This window comes from Oncorhynchus nerka, linkage group LG5 (genome assembly GCF_034236695.1).
Source record: "Oncorhynchus nerka isolate Pitt River linkage group LG5, Oner_Uvic_2.0, whole genome shotgun sequence".
Lineage (NCBI taxonomy): Eukaryota > Metazoa > Chordata > Actinopteri > Salmoniformes > Salmonidae > Oncorhynchus > Oncorhynchus nerka.
In genome coordinates this window covers 43,571,071-43,594,346 of record NC_088400.1, presented here as the reverse complement: position 1 = coordinate 43,594,346, position 23,276 = coordinate 43,571,071, and the positions used below count along the sequence as shown (strand labels likewise).

The following is a 23,276-nucleotide window of genomic DNA, read 5'->3' as shown; positions in this document are numbered from 1 at the left end:
TCAGACAGCAAACAGATTGTTGTCGTTGTTTCGAATGCTGCCCGAATGTCTTAAATGCCCCGCATCATACTTCTGCCATCAGTTCCTTGCGAGTTTTTCAAGGAAAATGTTGTAATGCAATGCATCGTTTCTGTCCTACGGTCATGCCCATCTTTTGTTCCTGCTAAGCTGAAAGTGTGATGAAACGCGTAGATAAGCATGTGTTTTCTCTCCTCAAGGTCCTTGTTGAATGCAAATGAGAAGAAACTGATTCATAGGATGATTGAGGGATATAAAAGAGGGGGCTTTAAATATAATGCAACATTGTTAGAGGGAATCTACAGCAACTCCCTATCGATATATCTTTTGTAGGAACAGGCTGAAATATTTATGATTGCATGCACATCCTGTCTGCCCTGAAATATTGAAAATGATTGAATAATAAATAGCCTGTACCTGTCAAAGCCTGCCCCTGCTGGGGAGGATTATTATGACGCTACCTCGTGTAGCATGCAAACCAGTGACCACTAAATGCTTTTGCCTCTAGAGACACCAACAGGGGGCTAGAGGGGGTGTACCAGGCAGAAGAGGGTGGATGGAAGTTGAAGACAGTTCCTGAGATACAGTTGCTAAATGTCCACTGATAGGACTGGCTATTTCTCATCTGTAATATAATGCTGGTCAATCAATATTGTAAATAACAACGTGTTCTTAATTAACTGACTTGCCTAGTTAAATAAAGGTTCAATCAAAAATAAAAAATAAACAAAATTTCAAATATAGGATTTTGCCCATCAATGTGACAAAGCTCTGGTATTGGAATTAACGTGTGTTTTCACATGTTACCTCGTGAAAGAGACTGTTGGCTATTCATCTTTTTGTTTGCACAGTCCAGGTATAGGTGTAATCTAATGAGCAGTATGGCAGACGTGTGTTTTTATGTGTGTGTGTGTGGGTGTTGAGTGTGTGAGTGTATGTGTGTCCAGAGCTGTGCGCTTCATCCGCTTTGATGTTTTATTGAGTGTTAACCATGTCAGCACTGACGCACAGACTACGATCCGGGGTTACACGGGTAAAGGAAGATCTGAATTGGATCTCATTAAACCTTGTACTGCTTTTCACTGTCAATAAGCAATGGCGATTTTGCTTTCACTGCTTTTTGAATCTGCTAAATGATTTAGTCCAGGTATGTTTGCATCTGAGTGTGTGTGTGTGTGTGTGTGTGTGTGTGTGTGTGTGTGTGTGTGTGTGTGTGTGTGTGTGTGCGTGTGCGTGTGCTTGTGTGTGTTTATGTTCGTGTGCGTATGCTTGTTTGCGTGTGTGTCTCCAACTCCTGTAAAGGGAAAAGGTGCGGTCTGTTTTTTTCTGTCTGATGCTGGCAAAGGAGTCAAAGACTTGGTCTTCCATTTCAGTAGAATAATGCATCCACTGAATCATACAGTATTGATGGAGCATAGAGGGAGTTATCATTTTTTTCCAGTCAATAATCAGAATCGTAGACGACACATTAACAAGTGGTAGAAATGAGAGAAGAAAACAAATTTGATGTAAAAAATCCTGTGCTTTTGATTTATTACATACAGGTACGGTTTGAATCAGTATAAATGTTCATCACTAAGCAGCTGAAATATGACGTAAGTGCTTCCAACTATAATTAATCATTTTCTATAGTTTCTGCATTTTGGAATCACATAGATGAAATATTTTGAATTATGCCTTATATTTTAATCAGGAATTTGTTAAGACTTGTTTATAGCCAATATTACTTATTACAATTTAACCAGAATCTGTTTTCTGAAAGAATAGGGGGATTGTTTTTGAATGAAAACACAATGTTTTGTTGTTTCTCTGTAATACTAGCCACTTTTAGCTAGCCAGCTAGATAGGTTCCCAATCTCCCAACCTCATAGCTAGCTACCAAGCCACTTCAGGCTATCAATCAAGTGAGTGTAGGTGGTCTAACTACCTTAGCTGGCATGCCTGCTGACAAGGTTGCTAGACTTTAGAAAAGCAAGCAATTACTAAGTGTAACGAATAAGATTTACATTCCTATCGATCTTTTACCCAGATTTTTAGCCGAGATGCAGACAAGCATACAATATTTAGGGTTATGCTACTATGTTGTATGCCAGTGTGGCAGTTGTACTAAACTCCAATTAAATTAGAATGTGCAGATGGGTCACGCAAAAACAATTGCACTTCAGAGTTCTACAGAACTAAATGTGACTAGTGAGAGGGATACATTTACAGGCACGACAGTGAAGGCTAATAACAAGCACTCTGCATCAGTGAGAATAAAGCCAGGGATTACTTCAGGGAAGGAAGACTTCCAGCTAATACAGCACATGTGTAAGATGTGCTTGGAAGGATTGGACAATCGTGGTTAGAGTAGCCACAGAGGAACTGGAATGATTGCACTTAAGTCATATTACCTGGGTTGCTATGTAACTATAAACTACTCATACATCAAGAGGACTTGTCAGACCCTTCAATGATGAATAAGAAGGCCCACTTTCGCTGTAGAGATTCAGTCATATTCAATGTTTGCTAGCCATTAGAAGGTAACTCTATGCGTTGATTTAGACTAGGAAATTATTCCAGAGCATCCTCTGTGCTTTCTTCGGAGATTCACAGGCGTCTCAGCTTTTATGTGGACATTAAAAGATCTTCTTTCTGTCCCGGGCTATTAACTGTACTGTTCTTAAATGCCCCCATCCTAAAATGTCAATACTTCAGGCCTCCTGTCCAACTGTCTGAAAGCACTCTGTAGAACATTACTGTAATATAACAGAGTTGTTATTATCCATACTGTAGAAGCAAAAAATGTGCCATTATAGGAGGTTGACTTGTCTGTCAGAAGTAGCGTGGTTGAACTGTGTGAAAGGGAATACGTGGCCCGAGCACAGTGGCATATTTTTAGACAGTCCATTAAGGAATAGGAAAATCAATGCTCTCTGTGCTGTCAACATTGGGTTTCAGGTTTTTCGACACAATGACCTTTGTCGGGTACAGAGAGGAGCCTGAATGGCATTGTCATACTGTGGCTTGGTGACAGAAATACGCAGGTCATTATGAAAAGAGACACATTCAGTGTCTTGTTGGCATGTCTAGCACCAACATGAATGACCGTCTTCCATCTTTTTTTTCTGAAATTAATTTGATTTGGGCTTGAAAACGTTTTCTCCTCCACTGTTTCTTGTTAAACGGATCCCTTGGATGAATATTCAATATCTGACAGGCTGATAGATGCACCGCTGATAAATCCATTTCAGGCTAATTATAAATACATTTCAGGCTTTACTTAGCTACATGCTTACACAGATCGGGCCACAAAGCACATGCTGGCTTTTTACATAGTGTACATGTTTATTCCAGTGTTCAGATGTCCCACATCTGTACCGTATAGACAGCCAGCTTTCTTAAAGACATTTTCTAGAGGACCTTGTGTTGAATGGAGATCAAGTCTAATGGATTTATGAATACTCATTGACTCCTATCAAAGTGGTTAGCCAAACATTGGTTTGTGAAATGGAGCACCACTGGTTCTCTAAAATGTGATCCGCTTGTAGCAGCAGTGCTACCAAGGGTAGTGATGGTTTCACAGTTCACCCACCGAAAATCATAAACAAAAGGAAACTTGTTTTCTATTAAGTGCATGAAACCAGGACAGTGTCCTTGCCACATGAGCTCACCGTGGCCAGCAAGGGCATGGCGTGGCAGAATCCTCTGGCCCCTGCTCCAGTGGTGGATGGCAGAGTGACCATTGGTGGCAGTGCAAATCCCTCTGGGAAGAGCACACAAGGAGAGGCTGGGGCTTGAGGACAGATCATGGACAACTCCTGTTGACAGTGACCCTGTCAACAGTGTCACTTTGGACCACGACCTCTCTGAGTGAACTGCCGGGGACTAGCGTTGCGGGTCACCTCTAGCAAAGTCCCCTTCAACCCTCCTGGGTTTGTCAACAGGAAGCATTAGTAAGGGTCAGATGGGTAACGTGTCGGGAGCAGGAATGAGAGGACGTACACTGTCAGCGTTTTTGTAATTTTATCAGTAACTTACTGTATTAATCAACAGTATGACACTGTATGAACTGAATGCAGTAGTTTATCATAGAATACACAGTAAAATATCATATATTCATTTTACAGCACACTGTAACACCTTTCTGTAATTTAAACAGTAAAACACAGTGGTATCCTACAGTAATCTCAGGTAATGATTGAGCTCTTCGTAGCCGATGTGAGTAAAACCATTAAAAAGGCTAACATTCACAAGGCATGCGTTGACAGGCTGCCCTCAGGTGGTGAGGGTAGGCAACAACACATCTGCCACGCTGATATCAATACAGGGGCCCCTCAGGGGTGTGTGCTCAGTCCCCTCCTGTACTCCCTGTTCACCCACGATTGCATACACCATCATTAAGTTTGCAGACAACACAACAGGGGTAGGCCTGATCACAGACAACGATGAGACAGCCTATAAGGAGAAGGTCAGAGACAACAACCTCTCCCTCATCAACAAGCTTATCGTGGACTACAGGAAACGGAGGGCCAAACATGCCCCCATTCACAACGGCGGGGCTGTAGTGGAGCGGGTCGAGAGCTTTAAGTTCTTTCTATCATGGGCCAAACAAACCAACACAATCGTGAAGAGCGCACAACAACACCTCTTCCCCCTCAGGAGACTGAAAAGACTTGGCATGCAACATCAGAAGTTAAACATCTGCACCATTGAGAGCATCTTGACTGGCTGCATCACAACTTGGTACCTAGCGCAAGTTTGTTACCAAAAGGCACCTGGAAAGCTTCTACTCCAAATCCATAAGTCTGCTGAACAGTTAATCAAATTGCTACCCGGACAATTTAAATTGACCCCCTTTATTATTTATTCATCTTAATTGTTTTTCCCGTAGTCTGGCTTTTTTATGGCTGTTTTGGAGCAGTGGCTTCTTCCTTGCTGAGCAGCCTTCCAGGTTATGTCGATGTAGGACTCGTTTCACTGTGGATATAGATACTTTTGTACCTGTTTCCTCCAGCATCTTCACAAGGTCCTTTGCTGTTGTTCTGGGATTGATTTGCACTTTTCGCAGCAAAGTACGTTCATCTCTAGGAGACAGAATGCGTCTCCTTCCTGAGCGGTATGATGGCTGCCTGGTCTCATGGTGTTTATACTTGTGTACTAATGTTTGTAGAGATGAACGTGGTACCTTTAGGTGTTTGGAAATTGCTCCAAGGATGAACCAGACTTGTGGAGGTCTATCATTTTTTTCTGAGTTCTTGGCTGATTTCTTTGGACTTTCCCTTGATGTCAAGCAAGGAGGCACTGAGTTTGAAGGTAGGCCTTGAAATACATCCACAGGTACACCTCCAATTGACTCAAATGATGTCAATTAGCTTATTAGAAGCTTCTAAAGCCATTACATAATTTTATGGAATTTTCCAAGCTGTTTAAACGTCTGACCCATTGGAATTGTGATACAGAATGTTGCTGCATTGGGTAGTTCTAGTAATATACTTAAACAATAAGTCACCAAGGGGTGTGGTATATGGCCAATATACAATGGCTTAGCGCTGTTTTTATGCACAATACATTACGGAGTGCCTGGACACAACCCTTATTACTGGCTTTACACTGGCTACAAACATAGCAAGCTAGCTGTTTTAGCTTCCTACATCTCCATGTGAAATAATCAGATGTATTATCTCAGTTTGATATGCTGCTTGTGTATTAATTCCCATATCAGCTAAAAATAGAACATCATGTTTTGGTTGTGGAGAAAAAGTCACATAGCTAGCTAGTTGGCTATAGCAGGTCCTACCATTTCACAATAGCCTGTAATCACTAGTTCTTACTTTTTAAAAAAACTTTTTTTTTTGGTGGATTCTTGGATTTTCTTGTTGTGTTCTCATTTGTGGTGAAAGTAAAATTAAGAATCCATTGTCTTGTCTTCACTTGCTAGCAAGTTGGCGAAACACTGTTACTTAGGTGACTGACTGGTGCAACAAATTTTTTTCTTGTATAAGAAATATGACATTCAATGTGCTTTTTTGTTGTAGAATGCACTATCAAACATAGAAACATTGAAAGTGATGAGACGTTCAACTTTATATAAAAGTTAATACATTTGATCACTAAACATCCCAACATGGACACAACAACCCATTTCTACAGTCGTACCATGTTTCTAATGCTGGACTATCACTTCCTCATTTACTAATTACATGTAATGAAATATGTACAAACTGTAATAACCAGCCTATATCGTTATTCCTTATAAGATTTATACGGGCACAAGTCTAATGGCAGGACCATCCATTTTGTGTTTAGCCTTCATCAGCCACTTTGATGTGTCCTTAAGACGACTTTGCCACTTACCCCCTCTTTCTCTCTGCCCTCGGTTTCCAGCAGCGAAGCCTGGTATTTAGAGTATTGAACGCTTTGCTCTTTAGACGGTTACAAAAGTGCTGTGTGTGTGGTATCAAGGTGGGGAGCCAGTTGAATATTTAACTCCTTGCAGCATTTGTTGTCTTCGTAAGCAATGTGGTCCTGGTAAGACATGTTGTCCTGGTAAAGGATGTTGTCTTAGTTGGCACAGTGGATTAGAGTTGAGTGGCTGAGTATGAGCAAATGTCTAATCTTGATTTGTAAATTGGATTCTAGAATCTAATGTCCTTTTGTGTTAATCCAAGAAATGGTTTTCAAATTTTCATTGACATAATGTTAGTGATTATTACTATTCAGCCACTTATCCAATTATTGGACTTGGACAAATCAGAAAAGACCATCTCGAAAGAATAACAGAAAATTTGATAGAAAAATACTGAGAATCAAATTTCAGATTTTTTTTATCGCCTTTGGATTGGGTTGGATGTCAGCAACACTATAGTATAGCTTATATACCAGACAGATTCTCTTAGCCGTGACTGCCAGTGTATGAATAGTTTCTCAGCAGGGCATTGGATTTAGTCTTGTTAGTGTAGGTCACTGATCCTCACTCCCTTCAGGGCTACACTGCCAGAGCAGTAGACCACATCGCGGATGTTTGTAAGTTTCAACAACGGGCATGCCTTGAAGACTCTCTATATTGAGATTGTCACTTTCCCACCCAAGCATCAGTGGCCAGTCTCCCTACATCTTGGTTGATGAGATGCTGCTGGGTTAAGTCCCATTCAAGGGTTTCATCTGCCATGTGGCAATTGCACCTTGTAGAGGAACATGCTTTCTTTCTGCGAGAGAGGGAAGAGGAGAGAGAGCCCATGGATCTTTAAAGTGTTGCGATAAGATCCTGCCTCAAAGCTCTAGGGGGCATCAGGTTGTTGTATCGCTAGTTCACCATAGAGATTATGATTTGTATTCATGTAACACACACATCCACCCCCTCAAATACACAGATCCTCCACCAATTATGACAACGTACCACACCTTCCTTTTATGGTGCAGAGATAAAAGGAGAGCACTTCCTTCAGGTCAGACTTAGGCTGTCCTAATATGGACATCATACATTTATTACATTAAGAAACATTTGCCCATAACTACAGTATGTTATGAAATCAGTATGTTATGAAAGTAGTTGCCCATGCAGTTTTTTAAATTATGAAGTGCTATAGTATTTGCATCTCACCTTACCACGACATTGACATTAAAGGCATTATTTTTGCCTTCACTTACATTTCTTGATATGAAGTGTTGCACTATCTTCTCCCCCCTCTACTTTCAGTCTGTTGTGTGAACTGAGGGTGAATATGGAGAGGGAGTGCTGAGTCACTTGTCGTTTTAATCTCTCCCAGATTTGTACATTTTTACATTTAATCTGAGTTTAGCTGTCAATGGGATGAGGGAATCATTAGCCCCCGTGCTACTGTGATACTCCTGTACCGAGAAACACGCTTAACCGAGAAAAGCTCAACAACTCTCTGAGCCTATTCAGAACGATACTGGAGGTTTTGTTGTCAAATGGTAGCTCTCAAGAGGTTTTTGCATCGTTCAAAGAGATGGGTGTCTTGTCTGCAGGAGGTAATCCTGTGTCATAGTAGCAGTGTTCACTGGTGGGTTATAGGGGGATGTTATGGGATGTTATGTGACAAGTCAGGTACAAGTCAAGAGTCTCACGATGAATGCTTGATGTGTGTGTGTGTGTGTGTGTGTGTGTGTGTGTGTGTGTGTGTGTGTGTGTGTGTGTGTGTGTGTGTGTGTGTGTAGGTGCATGTGCGTGCATGTGCGTGCGTGTGGTCGATCGGTGATTGGGGGGGGTGCAGGGTTCTGGATGCAGGGTTCTTGATGGACATATCCAATTCCTATTCTTGAACAACCGAAACAACCAACAGGCTTATGAGAATGAGATAAAACATGTATACAGTACTGTATATGGTTTTGTGTACAACAAATATGTCGTCAAAGTACATAAATACACACACTACTGTGCTAAACGGGGATGGAACAGTATGCTGAATGAACAGGCACCTCTTGAATGTTGACAAAGTTTAAACAATCATGTTTACAACACTGTGGAGGACCCAGAATGCACCTTCCCTCTAGTGGAATTGCATACACACAAGACACTAATGCACCCCCTTTGTCAGAGGAGCCGTAAAAAAAAGCCACGGCATCTAGATAATGACCTTTACATCCTCATGTACAAGTGCCGTCGCTGTTGTCAACATGTGTAATTCCGACCCTTGGTTGCCAGCGTGGCTGTGAATTATAAATCAATGAGCTTGCATTACTGTAAAATTCCTGGGCCCCTGGGCTTTGCAGATGATCGAATAATGGATGGCGGGGGAGCCTTTCTGTCCAGCTCTGGGTCCACTGTTCACATGCCGGCTCCCATACATACTGATGGAAGAATGGGGGGGGTTACATCACAGTGGCTCAGACAATGAGCTCTATGGGGGGGATGGGAGGTTGGTGGAGTAGGGAGTTGAGTGTATGTGGGGGGGTGTACATTTGATATTCATAGTAAATTTATACTCTTCTGTGTTTGTGGGACACATCCTATCCTGTGAATTTCCAGATATCGGTTTGGTATGGAAACAAAGCTATAGTGTGTTATAAATCGACTTTGCATCAGATCGGTGGTCTTGAGGGACACTATAGGGCGATGGTCTGTCAGTTCCATCAGGGTTAGTTAGCACACACCCCTTAATCTCTTCTGTCTGGAGGACGTGAGTGAAACAGTGAAGACAGAGGAAGTGAGTAGGATATACTGAATGAGAACAGTGGCGTGTCATGTAGCTCAATTATTCAACAGGAGCTTGTCTGTGATTGTAAGGCTTAGGGAGAACTCTCCCAGAATTTCAATAGGGGATGCCATTGCCTCTGCTGAAAAATCAGCGCGTGTATGTGCTCTGCAGTGAGTATGTTTAAAGCCTACTTGATCTTAAACATTTATTTGAATTAGCACTTAGATTTATAAGCTCTATCCTTCTGCATGCTACATGTTATTGAATAGACGTCCAACGTAGATTTAGTGAAAAGGGACATGTAAGGTTTATGCACTGCTATATTGGAATAAATGCATTTTGATTCTACTGCATAGTATGCATAATGGTTTCCTCTGTCTGTATGTAAGCCACAACACATACAGAATGTGATTCACCCCTCAACCTCAACCCACTCACGGCACATGCTAAGCGACAGTGATCCAAAAAGTACATCTGTGCACAACCCATTTTCTGTGCCAACCCTTACGCCATCTTCAACAGCTACAGTAGATGAGGAAATATCGCAGCCACCAACCACCATCTGTTTTTGAAAAGATTTGCCAAATTTTGGATGAGGAGATTGCAACATTTGGCTAAAAATTAGGGACCATGCCGTTGTGTTCTATTACAAAGGGAGCAGACATCTTGAAACTTGTTTGTGGAGATATTATCTTGTGATATAATGTGCATCATACTGCATACAAGTTCTTCCAACTGTATGCCCAGGCCATTCATGTGCAAAGTGATGGCAGAGGCTTGGCTAGGTTGAGGTGTAATTTTTGGGGTGGCAGGGTAGCCTTGTGGTTAGAGTGTTGGGCTAGTAACCGGAAGGTTGCAAGTTCAAAACCCCATACTGTCGTTCTGCCCCTGAACAGGCAGTTAACCCACTGTTCCTAGGCTGTCATTGAAAATAAGAATTTGTTCTTAACTGACTTGCCTAGGTAAATAAAGGTAAAATAAAAATCTCACCAATTACTGCACAGTCAGAGATTACAACCTCTACTACAGTGCTCCCTTGGTCATATAGTATGCTTTTAACTCTTGAGGCACCCACGTACTGCCTCTTCCGGTGTTGATAGCACGATGCCAATCTGGCCCCATTAAAGCCTGTGACTTGCTCCTTTCAGAATTTACAAAAAGTACATCAATAATGTATTCCTCGGGTGTAGCCACCCAAGGATCAATGGCAACACAAAGCCCATCTACAAAGGTGCGCTTGGCTCAAGGCCATATTTGATCATTTCCACTGTGCACGCTCGCTCCTTTGTGTCAGCCTGCTGAGACTTCATTATTTGTGTTTGTAAGCTATTGTTGAAAGAACAATAAGCGAAATATTTCAAGTTGGTTGGGGGGGGGGGGAATCTTTGAAGAGACATGAAAAAGGCAGTTGGATGGTTGTACCGATTTAAACAGTGATAGAGGGAGAGAGGAGGAGAGCGAGGGAGGGAGAAGGAAAATGTGTATTCAACATCCCGTTCCTTGACGGGATCGTGGGGAGAGATGTTGCATGACAAAGGGTCGCCTTTGTAATGTTCATGCACAGTATTATGACAGCAGAAAAAGCGGCAAATTACATGATCATTACCTAGCAGTTGATAGAGCACGGCACTCCATGTTATCTGTCACGACTCATTGATGAGATTTACAATTTCAGTTTTTTTCGAGTCAGATGCCGTCTCCTCCCAAAGTTGTGAGCAACCTGAGCAACAGACAGCAGATGCTCTTGCAAAAAAAAAGCGCAGATTTATTCTTCCTCTGTAGTTCTCTTTATTTACAAAGCCAGATGATCGGGCTTGTAGCCCGAGATTGAGATTTTCTTTGAGGAAATGGTTTTCATGCCTTTTTTTCTCATCCTGACGACAGAGCGAAATCTTCTTGGCACAGAGGGAGGGCAATGTACAGCAAGACCGACTTTGCCTCAGATAATACGAGGAGCGTGTGTGAGGGATTGTGTGTTTACAGGGCCAGAATCACGCTGAAATGTAGATCAAAATGTCCTTTAGCACAATAGGCATGAAACAGGAACAGAAGTCTCGTGCAGTGTCCTCCACATTGGTAAAATGTGTCTCTCCATAAGGACCATTGAGAAACTAAATGGTTCGACATTTGGTTTGATACATACATTATAATACAAAACACAGTCTCTTGGTCTCTGGCGAATACATTCTCTTTTAGATCCAAATACATTGTCACCAACGCATGAAGCACAACCGGACAATAAGAAATATTGTTTGCCAACGAGAACTCACTGAACAGACAGAGACCTCAAAAAAAAAATCTGAATGGTTAGTCCTCGGGGTTTTGCCTGCTACCTAAGTTCTGCTATACTCACAGACATGATTCAAACAGTTTTAGAAACTTCAGAGTGTTTTCTATCCAAATATACGATATGTATGTATATCTTATATTCTTGGCATGAGTAGCAGGAAGTTGAAAGTGGGCCCGCTATTTATCTGAAAGTGAAAATTCTGCCCCCTAGCCCCAAGAGGTTAGTAGTGGTTTCTTTGCAGAAATTCCACCATGAAGGCCTGATTCACACAGTCTCCTCTGAACAGTTCATGTTGAGATGTGTATGTTACTTGAACTCTGAAGCATTTATGTGGCCTGCAATTTCTGAGGCTGGTAACTTTAGTGAACTTATCTTCTGCAGCAGAGGTAACTCTGGGTCTTCCTTTCCTATTGAGTTCTTCATAAGAGCCAGTTTCATCACAGCAATTGATGGTTTTTGTGACTGCACTTGAAGAAACGTTCAAAGTTCTTGTCTGACCTTCATGTCTTAAAGTATTGATGTATTGTCCTGTTTCTTTCATTATTTGAGCTGCTCTTGCCATGATATGGACTTGGTCTTTTGACAAATAGGGCTATCTTCTGTATACCCCTACCTTGTCACAACACAATTGATTGGTTCAAACACATTAAGAAGGAAAGAAATTAAACAAAATAACTTTTAACAAGGCACACATGTTAATTGAAATGCATTCCAGGTGACTACCTCGTGACTCTGGTTAAGAGAATGCCAAGAGTGTGCAAAGCTGTCACCAAGGCAAAGTCTGGCTTCTTTGATGAATTTCAAATATAAAAATGTATTTTTTTGTTTAATCATTTATTTGTTACTACATTACTCCATATGTGTTATTTAATTGTTCTGTTGTCTTCACTATTATTCTACAATTTAGAAAATAGGAAAAATTAAGAAAAACCATGTAATGAGTACATGTGTCCTAAGTCACCCAAGTCATAGACTTTATTGAAGCACCTTTGGCTGCAATTACAGCCTCAAGTCTACTTGGGTAAAACGCTACAAGTTTGGCACACCTGTATTTGGGGAGTATCTCCCATTCTGCTCTGCAGATCCTCTCAAGCTCTGTCAGGTTGGATGGTTGAGTGTCACTGCTCAGCTATTTTCAAGTATCTCCAGACATGTTCGATCGGGTTCAAGTCTGGGCTCTGGCTGGGCCACTCAATGACATTCAGAGACTTGTCCCGAAGCCACTCCTGCATTGTCTTGGCTGTGTGCTTAGGGTTGTTACCCTGTTGGAATGTGAACCTTCGCACCAGTCTGAGGTTTTTATCAAGGATCTCTCTGTACTTTGCTCCGTTCCTCTTTCTGTTGATCCTGACTAGTCTCCCAGTCCCTGGAGAAATTCCACACATTAACTTAACATTAACACATGTTAATTGAAATGCATTCCAGGTTACTACCTCATGAAGCTGGTTGAGATAATGCAAAGAGTTTCCCATGCTATCATCAAAGCAAAGGGTGGCTACATTGAAGATTCTGAAATATAAAATATATTTTGATTTGATTAACACTTTTTTTGATACCGCATGATTCCATGTGTTATTTCATAGTTTGATGTCGTCACTATTATTCTACAATGTAGAAATTGTATAAATAAAGAAAATCCTTGAATGAGTAGGTGTATCCAAACTTTTCACTGGTACTGTGTATACAGTGAGGGAAAAATGTATTTGATACCCTGCTGATTTTGTATGTTTGCCCACTGACAAAGAAATGATCTGTCTATAATTTTAATGTTAGGTTTATTTGAACATTGAGAGACAGAATAACAACAAAAAAATCCAGAAAAACGCATGTCAAAAATGTTATAAATTGATTTACATTTTAATGAGGGAAAATAAGTATTTGACCCCCTCTCATTCAGAAAGATTTCTGGCTCCCAGGTGTCTTTTACACAGGTAACAAGCTGAGATTAGGAGCACACTCTTAAAGGGAGTGCTCCTAATCTCAGTTTGTTACCTGTATAAAAGACACCTGTCCACAGAAGCAATAAATCAATCAGATTCCAAACCCTCCACCATGGCCAAGGCCAAAGAGCTCTCCAAGGATGTCAGGGACAAGATTGTAGACCTACACAAGGCTGGAATGGGCTACAAGACCATCGCCAAGCAGCTTGGTGAGAAGATGACAACAGTTGGTGCGATTATTCGCAAATGGTAGAAACACAAAATAACTGTCAATCTCCCTCGGCCTGGGTCTCCATGCAAGATCTCACCTCGTGGAGTTGCAATGATCATGAGAATGGTGATGAATCAGCCCAGGACTACACGGGAGGATCTTGTCAATGATCTCAAGGCAACTGGGACCATAGTCACCAAGAAAACAATTGGTAACACACTACACACACACTAGTGAAGGACTGAAATCCTGCAGGGCCCGCAAGGTCCCCTTGCTCAAGAAAGCACATATACATGTCCGTCTGAAGTTTGCCAATGAACATCTGAAGGATTCAGAGGACAGCTGGGTGAAAGTGTTGTGGTCAGATGAGACCAAAATGGAGCTCTTTGGCATCAACTCAATTCGCTGTGTTTGGAGGAGGAGGAATGCTGCCTATGACCCCAAGAACACCATCCCCACCATCAAACATGGAGGTGGAAACATTATGCTTTCGGGGTGATTTTCTGCTAAGGGGACAGGACAACTTCACTGCAACAAAGGGACGATGAACGGGGTCATATACCGTCAAATCTTGGGTGAGAACCTCCTTCCCTCAGCCAGGGCACTGAAAATGGGCCGTGGATGGGTATTCCAGCATGACAATGACCCAAAACACACGGCCAGGGCAACAAATGAGTGGCTCAAGAAGAAGCACATTAAGGTCCTGGAGTGGCCTAGCCAGTCTCCAGACCTTAATCACATAGAGAATCTGTGGAGGGAGCTGAAGGTTCGAGTTGCCAAACGTCAGCCTCAAAACCTTAATGACTTGGAGATCTGCAAAGAGGAGTGGGACAAAATCCCTCCTGCGATGTGTGCCAGCCTGGTGACCAACTACAAGAAACATCTGACCTCTGTGATTGCCAAGGGTTTTGCCACCAAGTACTAAGTCATGTTTTGCAGAGGGGTCAAATACTTATTTCAACTCAATTGCAACTCAATTTATAACATTTTTTATATACGTTTTTCTGGATTTTTGTTGTTATTCTGTCTCTCACTGTTCAAATAAACCTACCAATGAAATTATAGACTGATCATTTCTTTGTCAGTGGGCAAACATACAAAATCAGCAGGGAATCAAATACTTTTTTCCCTCACTGTATATACTTTGTCGAGTAGTCACATGTTGGTCATGAGATTGGAACCTATTGAATTAGGTCAATGCACCCATCAAGTAAATGAAAGAATAGGTCGTTGTACATGTGTTGGTTTCACTTCATTACTCAACTAACCAGTCTTCACAATGCATAAGCTTATCTCAGGCAACAATGGACAATCCAGCTGGTTACAAGGAGTGTTCATATGACTGGCTAGTTTGTAAATGATAACACTATTGCCTCATGGCTATAAAACCATTTGGGTTAGGTACATTAATTACAACTGGACCATGTAATTACACAGTAATAACTTTGTGACATAAATGAAAAACCTGTGCATATTAGGGATGGGGGGGGGGGTCGATACAGTAGAGTATCGCAATATTATTTTTGATTCTATTATTTAGATTCTATGACTACATGTATCGATTCTCTAAAAAAAAGGAGCTAGGTAGTTAGCGTTAACGAGCGCTAGTCGTCTGTACCTGCCCCAAAACCTCTGTATCACTCCTCCTACAGCTTGGCCTCAATCTTCTTTTTCACTGGTGTGCCAGTATATTTTCAGCACTCTTATTTCCATGACTGATCAACAGTTACTTGCATTATGGCTCTCTCTTGTCCCTCTGTGTCAGACATATAGTGAACAATATGATTGGAACATCGAATCCCAATAAAATCTCAATATCTAATCGCAATACAGACAGTATATAATCGTGATACATATATAATCACAGTACATATTGTATTGGCAAATACGTATTGTGATATCATATCATGAGGTCCCTGAATTATTATAATAACATTATAGAAATGATGGTCAAATTAATAGGTGTGATTATGTTTGTTAAAGCTACTGTTTTGTAATTCAATGTTTTGTCATTTAATAAACACTAGTAATTTTGGTTCACTTGTCAGGATCAATTCAGGGCCTCTTCAGATAGCAAGAGGCAGATTTCAACAGCCAACAGCCAACCACAATTGTATTGTGTAAATTGACCCTTGCCATGACGGAGAGCACGGCAAGACGTCATGGAGGATGTTGGTTATGACCATCAGAAAGGCTCTTGTCATTAGATTGTTGATTCGAAAGTGAGGAAGCCTTGCATGGCTAATTTGAGATGTTGCACGGTTGGCAGCAATCCATCTTGCTGTCAATCAATGTGGGTATTTTAAAAACCTTGAGTGATCGAGTAACCCTTTCACCATGTTGATTGGCAGAATGTCGCCTGATTCACGTCCTGTCTGCATGTAGGAGCAATTGTCTCCTTAGCTATTGCAATTATAGTTTTAGCTGTGATGGGAATGTTATCAAGATGTGGTGAATTGATTCCTCACACAGTTGAAATAAATCAGACCCAATAATTGAAACATCAAAAGATTAAATAAAGGTCAAAGAAGAAAAATAGTGTATTGCTTAGTTGACTTAATCATGGTAATCATGAGGCCATACCACAGATGTGATCAAAACCACCAGTTTGACTTCCCACAGAAGCACAATGCTTTTGCCAGGCAACCAGGTACTTGAAAATCTGTCTCAGTGAACCTTGCAAATAAGTGTTTAATTCCAGTTCTGTGTGTACTTCACTTGGGCACTGCCCAAATGTCTTCTCGGCAGTGTTGAGATCAGATACTCTTGCATGTACTACTTTGTTGAAAGAGGGGAGCGCTGTTTCATTAACTGGAGAACTAGGTCACTTTGTGTGCAGCAGCAAGATGGAGGAGATAATATGGCCGGTAGCGGGAGGTATACTCTCAGAGTGGGAATGCCACAGTCAGCGTTGGCACTGCCAGCATAGAGAACAAAACCGGCTCTAAGAGCCACCTGCATTGTTCTCCAAGAATATAAAACACATCATTTTTTTGATTGCTTGATGATGCGTTTAATGTTTAAGATTATAATTTGCGGTTCTTCATAAACTGTAGGCCCAATGTTATTGATTGTTATAGAGGGCCAAGCACTAGCATCCCCACATTGCAGTTCAATTCCCATTTGTCTGTCTCATTAGCTGCACACAGAATTCAACCTTGAGTGGCTCACACCATTTAATTTTAGTTGCAAGTTGTCTTGTCTGCGGGGAACATATTCCCGAAGAAGTGCAAGATTTACAATCAAATGTGTCGGTGTGGACAACATGTACAACATGTACTTGAAACAATGTATACGTACTGGAATAATGCCTAAGTGTTAATTATTATTATTAATTAATTGGGCTCTTCAATGGTCATCAGCACACAACAAACATACATCACAGTTTGCATGCAGAAAGATGAAATGTTTATTAAAATCCTAATCTATATTGTGTTTTTTCCAGTTATGTATGTCTTGCCTAATTTTGGGTTGTTGTAACAATCCAATACCTCTCAGGATCTATTCTTAACTGAGGGGTTCACAAGCGGTTCACATGCAGTACAGGGAGCTGATGTTTCTTCACTGATTTGGTCAATTTAAGCTTACACACAAATACTCTGTCGGCAGTCTGCATCACTTCACAGAAACCCCGTTCCTTATATTTTATTGTAAAGATAAGTGGCCCATTTACCTGTTCAAATCAGACCACATGTTATTGGTCACATAAACATATTTAGCAGATGTTATTGCGGGTGTAGCGAAATGCTTGTGTTCCTAGCTCCAACAGTACAGTAATATCTAACAATTCACAACAATACATACAAATCTAAAAATAATTAGATAAGTAAAATAATGGAATTAAGAAATATATAAATATTAGGACAAGCAATGTCGGAGTAGCATTGACTAAAATACAGTAGAATAGAATACAGTATATACATATGAAATAAAGTAAATTATTATATGAGTAAAGCAATATGTAAATATTATTAAAGTGACTAGTGTTCCATTATCAAAGTGACCAGTGAGACCATGTCTATGTATATAGGGCAGCAGCCTCTAAAGTGCAGGGTTGAGTAACCGGGTAGTAGCCGGCTAGTGATGGCTATTTAACAGCTATTTAAAAATAGCTTCTGTCTCTCGGTCCCAGCTTTGATGCACCTGTACTGACCTCGCCTTCTGGATGATAGCGGAGTGAACATGCCATGGCTCAGGTGGTTGATGTCCTTGACGATCTTTTTGGCCTTCCTGTGTCATCGGGTGCTGTAGGTGTCCTGGAAGGCAGATGCATTGGCCAGACTGCACCACCCTCTGGAGAGCCCTGTGGTTTCCATACCAGGCTGTGATACAGCCCGACAGGATGCTCTCAATTGTGCATCTGTAAAAGTTTGTGAGGATCTTAGTGGCCAAGCCAAATTTCTTCAGCCTCCTGAGGTTGAAGAGGCGCCGTTGTGCCTTCTTCACCACACTGTCTGTGTGGGTGGACCATTTCAGATCTTCAAGTTCCTCGGCGCACTGACGCTTTCCACCTTCTCCGCTGCAGTCCCGTCAATGTGGATAGGGGCTGCTCCCTCTTCTTTTTCCTGAAGTCCATGATCAGCTCCTTTGTTTTGTAGACATTGAGGGAGAGGTTGTTCTACTGGCATCCCACTTCACCTCCTCCCTGTGGGCTGTCTGATCATTGTTGGTAATCAAGCCTACTCTAGTTGTGTCGTCTGCAAACTTGATAATTGAGTTGGAGGCATGTGTGGCCACGCAGTCATGGGTGAACAGGGAGTACAGGAGGGGGCTGAGCATGCACCCCTGTGGGGCCCCTGTGTTGAGGATCAGTGAAGTGTTGTTGTTTCCTACCTTCACCACCTGGGGGTGGCCCGTCAGGAATCCACAACCAAGTTGCATAGGGCGGGGTTCAGACCCAGGGCCCCGATCTTGATGGTGTTGAATGCTGAACTACAGTCAATGAACAACATGCTTACATAGATATTGCTCGTGTCCAGGTGGGATAGGGTAGTGTGCAGTTCAATGGCAATTGCATCGTCTGCAGATCTATTGGGGGAGTAAGCAAATTGAAGTGGGTCTAGGGTGTTAGGGAAGGTAGAGGTGATATGATCCTTAACTAGCCTCTCAAAGCACTTCATGATGACAGAAGTGAGTGCAACGTGGCGACAGGAACAAGGGTGGAAGCAAGTGGGGACAGAATGATGGGATAGGGAGAGATTGAATATGTCCATAAACACTCTAGCCAGCTGGTCTGCGCATGCTCTGAGGACGTGGATAGGGAAGCCATCTGGGCCGGCAGCCTTGCGAGGGGTAACATGCTTAAATATCTTACTCACGAAGGCTACAGAGAACGAGAGCCCACAGTCCTTAGGAGCGGACCGTGTCGATGGCACTGTGTTATCCTCAAAGCGGGTGAAGAAGGTGTTTCGCTTGTCCGGGAGCAAGACGTCAGTGTTCGCGACATTTCTGGATTTCCCTTTGTAATCCATGATTGTCTATAGACCTGCCACATACATCTCATGTCTGAGCCGTTGAATTGCGACTCTTTGTCTCTGTACTGACGTTTTGCCCGTTTGATTGCCATTACGGAGGGAATAACTAAATTGTTTGTAATCAACTTTGTTCCAAGTGACCTTGCCATGGTTGAATGCGGTGGCTCACGCTTTCAGTTTAGCACGGATAATGACATCTATCCCCGGTTTCTGGTTTGGGTAGGTTTTAATAGTCACAGTGGGAACAACATCCCATATACACTTACAGATGAACTCAGTCACTGTGTCCATGTATACATCAATGTTATTCTCCGAGGCTACACGGAACATTTCCCAAGCCAGGTGATCAAAAAATCTTGAAGCATGGATTCCGGTTGGTCAGACCAGCTTTGAATAGACCTTAGCACGGGTACTTCCTTTCTGCCTATAGGAAGGGAAGAGCAACATTTTGTCATGATTGGATTTGCCTAAGGGAGGGCAGGGCAGGGACTTGTAGGCATCCTGGAAGAGAGAATAGCAGTGGTTGAGTGTTTTCCCAGTGCGAGTACTGCAGTCAGTGTGTTGATAGAACTTCGGTAGCGTTTTCCTCAAAATTGCTTTGTTCAAATTCCCAGCCACAATACATGTGGCCTCAGGATATGTGGTTTCCAGTTTGCATAAAGTGCAGTGTAGTTCCTTGAGGGCCGTCGTGGTATCGGCTTGAGGGGGAATATACATGGCAGTGACTATAACCGAAAATAATTTCTTGGGAGGTAATACAGTTGCAATGTGATTGTGTGGTATTCTAGGTCGGATGAACAAAATGAATTGAGACACACAATCGCAGCATGAGCGGTTAATCATGAAACATACACCCCCGCCCTTCTTCTTCACTGAGAGTTTTTTAATCCTGTCTGTGCTATCTACTGAGAACCCAGCTGGCTATATGGACTGGGACAGTATATCCGGAGAGAGCCATGATTCCGTGAAACAGAGTATGTTACAGTCCCTAATGTCTTTCTGGAAGGAGATCCTCGTCAACTTTTTCAGAGACTGAACAATAGCAAGTAATATACTCGGAAGCGGTTAATGGTGTGCTCGCCTTGTGTGTAAGACTAAAAGTTCACTTCGAGTACCTCTTCTCCGCCGGCGGCATCATGGAGCAGCCTCTGGGAGGTGCGAACAAAGGATCACATTTGGGAAATTCCTGGTCGTAATGGTAGTGACACAAAAAAACGAAATACTGCAAAGTTGCTTAGGAGCTTGAAGCTGAGCTGCCATGTCTGTCAGCACTGTCTTGACAAGTGTTTCTTGCGCAGAGATTTTGAGATCCTCTGTTCTCTCTCTTGGCCATTTATGCCAAGGCTAAAACTTTTACAGAACAAATACAAATACACAAAAACACTTTAAGGTGCTTTCGGAAAGTATTCAGACCAACTTGACCTTTTCTGTTATGTTACAATCGTATTATATAATGGAGAAAAACTTTTTTTCATAAATCTACACACAATATCCCATGATGACAAAGCAAAAATAGTTTTTTCACATTTTTGCAGATAAAATTTACAATGGAAATATCACATTTACATAAGTATTCAAACCCTTTACTCATCAAATCAAATTGTATTTCTCACATTTTTGGTTTAACCATTTTTCGGTTACTACATGATTCCATATGTGTTATTTAATTGTTTTGATGTATTCACTATTATTCTACATTGTAGAAAATAGGAACAATTCAGAAAAACCATGTAATGAGTAGGTGTGTCTAAAGTCATAGACTCTGTACTTTGTTGAAGCTCCTTTGGTAGTGATTACAGCCTCAAGTCTATTTGAGTAACATGATACAAGCTTGGCACAACTGCATTTGGAGAGTATGTCCCTTTCTGCTCTGCAGATCCTCTCAAACTCGGTCAGGTTGGATGGGGAATATCACTGCACAGCTATTTTCAAGTATCTCCAGAGATGTTCGATCGGGTTCAAGTCCGGGCTCTGGCTGGAACACTCAAGGACATTCAGAGATTTGTCCCGAAGACACTCCTGCGTTGTCTTGGCTGTGTGCTTAGTTTTGTTGTCCTGTTGGAATGTGAACCTTCGCACCAGTCTGAGGTTTTCATCAAGGATCTCTCTATACTTTGCTCCTTTCATCTTTCCTTTGACACTGATTAGTGTGCCACCACCATGCTTCACCATAGGGATGGTATTGGCCAGGTGATGAGGGGTGCCCGGTTTCCCCCCAACGTGAATCTTGGCATTCAGGCCAAAGAGTTCAATCTTGGTTTCTTCAGACCAGAGAGTCTGGTCTGAGAGTCTTTAGGTGTCTTTTGGCAAACTCCAAGCGGGCTGTCATTTGCTTTTTACTTAGGAGTGGCTTCCGTCTGGCCACTCTACCATAAAGGCCGGATTGGTGGAATGCTACAGAGATGTTTGTCCTTCTGGAAGGTTCTCCCATCTCCACAGAGGAACTCTAGAGCTGACAACTCTAGGAAGAGTTTTGGTGGTTCCAAATGTCTTCCATTTAAGAATGATGTAGGGCACTGTATTCTTGGGCACATTCAATGCTGCAGACATTTTCTTGTACCCTTCCCCAGATCTGTGCCTCAACACAATCCTGTCTGGGAGCCATACGGTCAATTCCTTCAACCTCATGGCTTGGTTTTTGCTCTGACATGCATTGTCAACTTTTGGACCTTATATCGACAGGTGTGTGCCTTTCCAAATCATGTCCAATCAATTTAATTTACCACAGGTTGACTCCATTCAAGTTGCAGGTACATCTCAGGGATAAACAATGGAAACAGGATGAGCTCAAATCCAAGTCTCATGTCAAAGGGTCTGAATACTTATGTAAATAATGTATACATTTTTTTTTAATACATTTCAAAATGTTCTAAAAATCTGTTTTTGCTTCGTCTTTTTATGGTATTGTGTGTAGACTGATGAGGATTTTTATTTATTTAATCAATTTTAGAATACGACTGTAATGTAACCAAATGTGGAAAAAGTCAAGGGGTTTGAATACTTTCTGAAAGCACTGTATATCTCCATTCATGTTTTTGTTGCTCTTTCCATTTTTCTTTTACATTCTATGCACTTCAGCTTAGTGGATACGTAGTGCTGTATCACTTCAGCAATTCTTTCTGAATATTTAGGAGATTGAAAGAACAGGTGCAGAAAACAGTGGTTGGCATAGAACACTCCCCTGGGGGACTCCACCTGTGTGGGCAGGAGCAGTATCTTGAGTGGCCATGCCACCGTTGCAGAGCCCAGCTGAGACCAATGGCAGACCATCATCCTTTGTGGTCAGTATCGGTTCATCTGTGACCATCCAAAACAAAACTCTTGATTTATAGATCCAACTGCTGACATTTAGCTAGCTCTGACCTTTTTGACACTTCAGTTCCAGCAATGCATTCCTGTATTCAAATCTAAATTACACATTTGGTTTTACAGGACTGCTACTTGCAAAGAATGTCAGTAGAAAAACAGAATTTGAGCACTGACCTTTGATTTATTAGGATCCCCATTAGACGATTGCAATGGCGATAGCTAATCTTACACAAAAGCCTTTACAATTTACATACCTAAAAAATATGTACATGTAGTATGTGTGCATCAAACTGAGACAAAAGTGAATCCCTAAACCAGTTTTTTTTGACAGAGCTGGGTCACATAGCAAACTTGGAAAATGTTAAGCGAAGCAGCAGCTGGATGTGGAATGCTCTGGCCAAATTCTTGGAACAGGTTTGGAGCCCAGACAGAGACTGATTCAGAAAATCTGGGAACCGCATGGTCTCATTACTGGAGGAAATCACCAGGTCTGCCATGACAAAAATTACTCCCCTCTAATGCACAATGAAGGTTAAAATACATCCCTCATCTTACAGCACTTTCTCTGCTATGATTACATTTATAACAGTTGTCATGTTTGCAGTGATGTGAGCAGCAAGTCAAAATAGGTGTTCAATTTGCACTAATTACAATTATTACACTGCTTACAATGGGTGGGTGGAATGGGGGAAGACATTTTACATTACATATTAGTTATTTAGCAGACGCTCTTATCCAGACCAACTTACATTAGTGCATTGATCTTAAAATAGCTCGGCGAGACAACAACATATCACAATTGCAACAAGTACATTTTCCCTCAACAAAGCAGTCAACAGCAAAGTCTGAGCTGGTAGGAAAAGTACATGCTGGAAGTAAACTTTCTAACAGCAG

The 23,276-nt window shown here is 41.7% G+C and overlaps 1 long non-coding RNA gene across 1 annotated transcript in view; it reads left to right on the top strand.

Moving 5' to 3' along the window:
• LOC115129541 (uncharacterized) overlaps positions 1-23,276 on the top strand; it is a 127,038-nt gene that overhangs the window by 1,014 nt on the left and 102,748 nt on the right. The gene's annotated exons all lie outside the window — the stretch shown is intronic.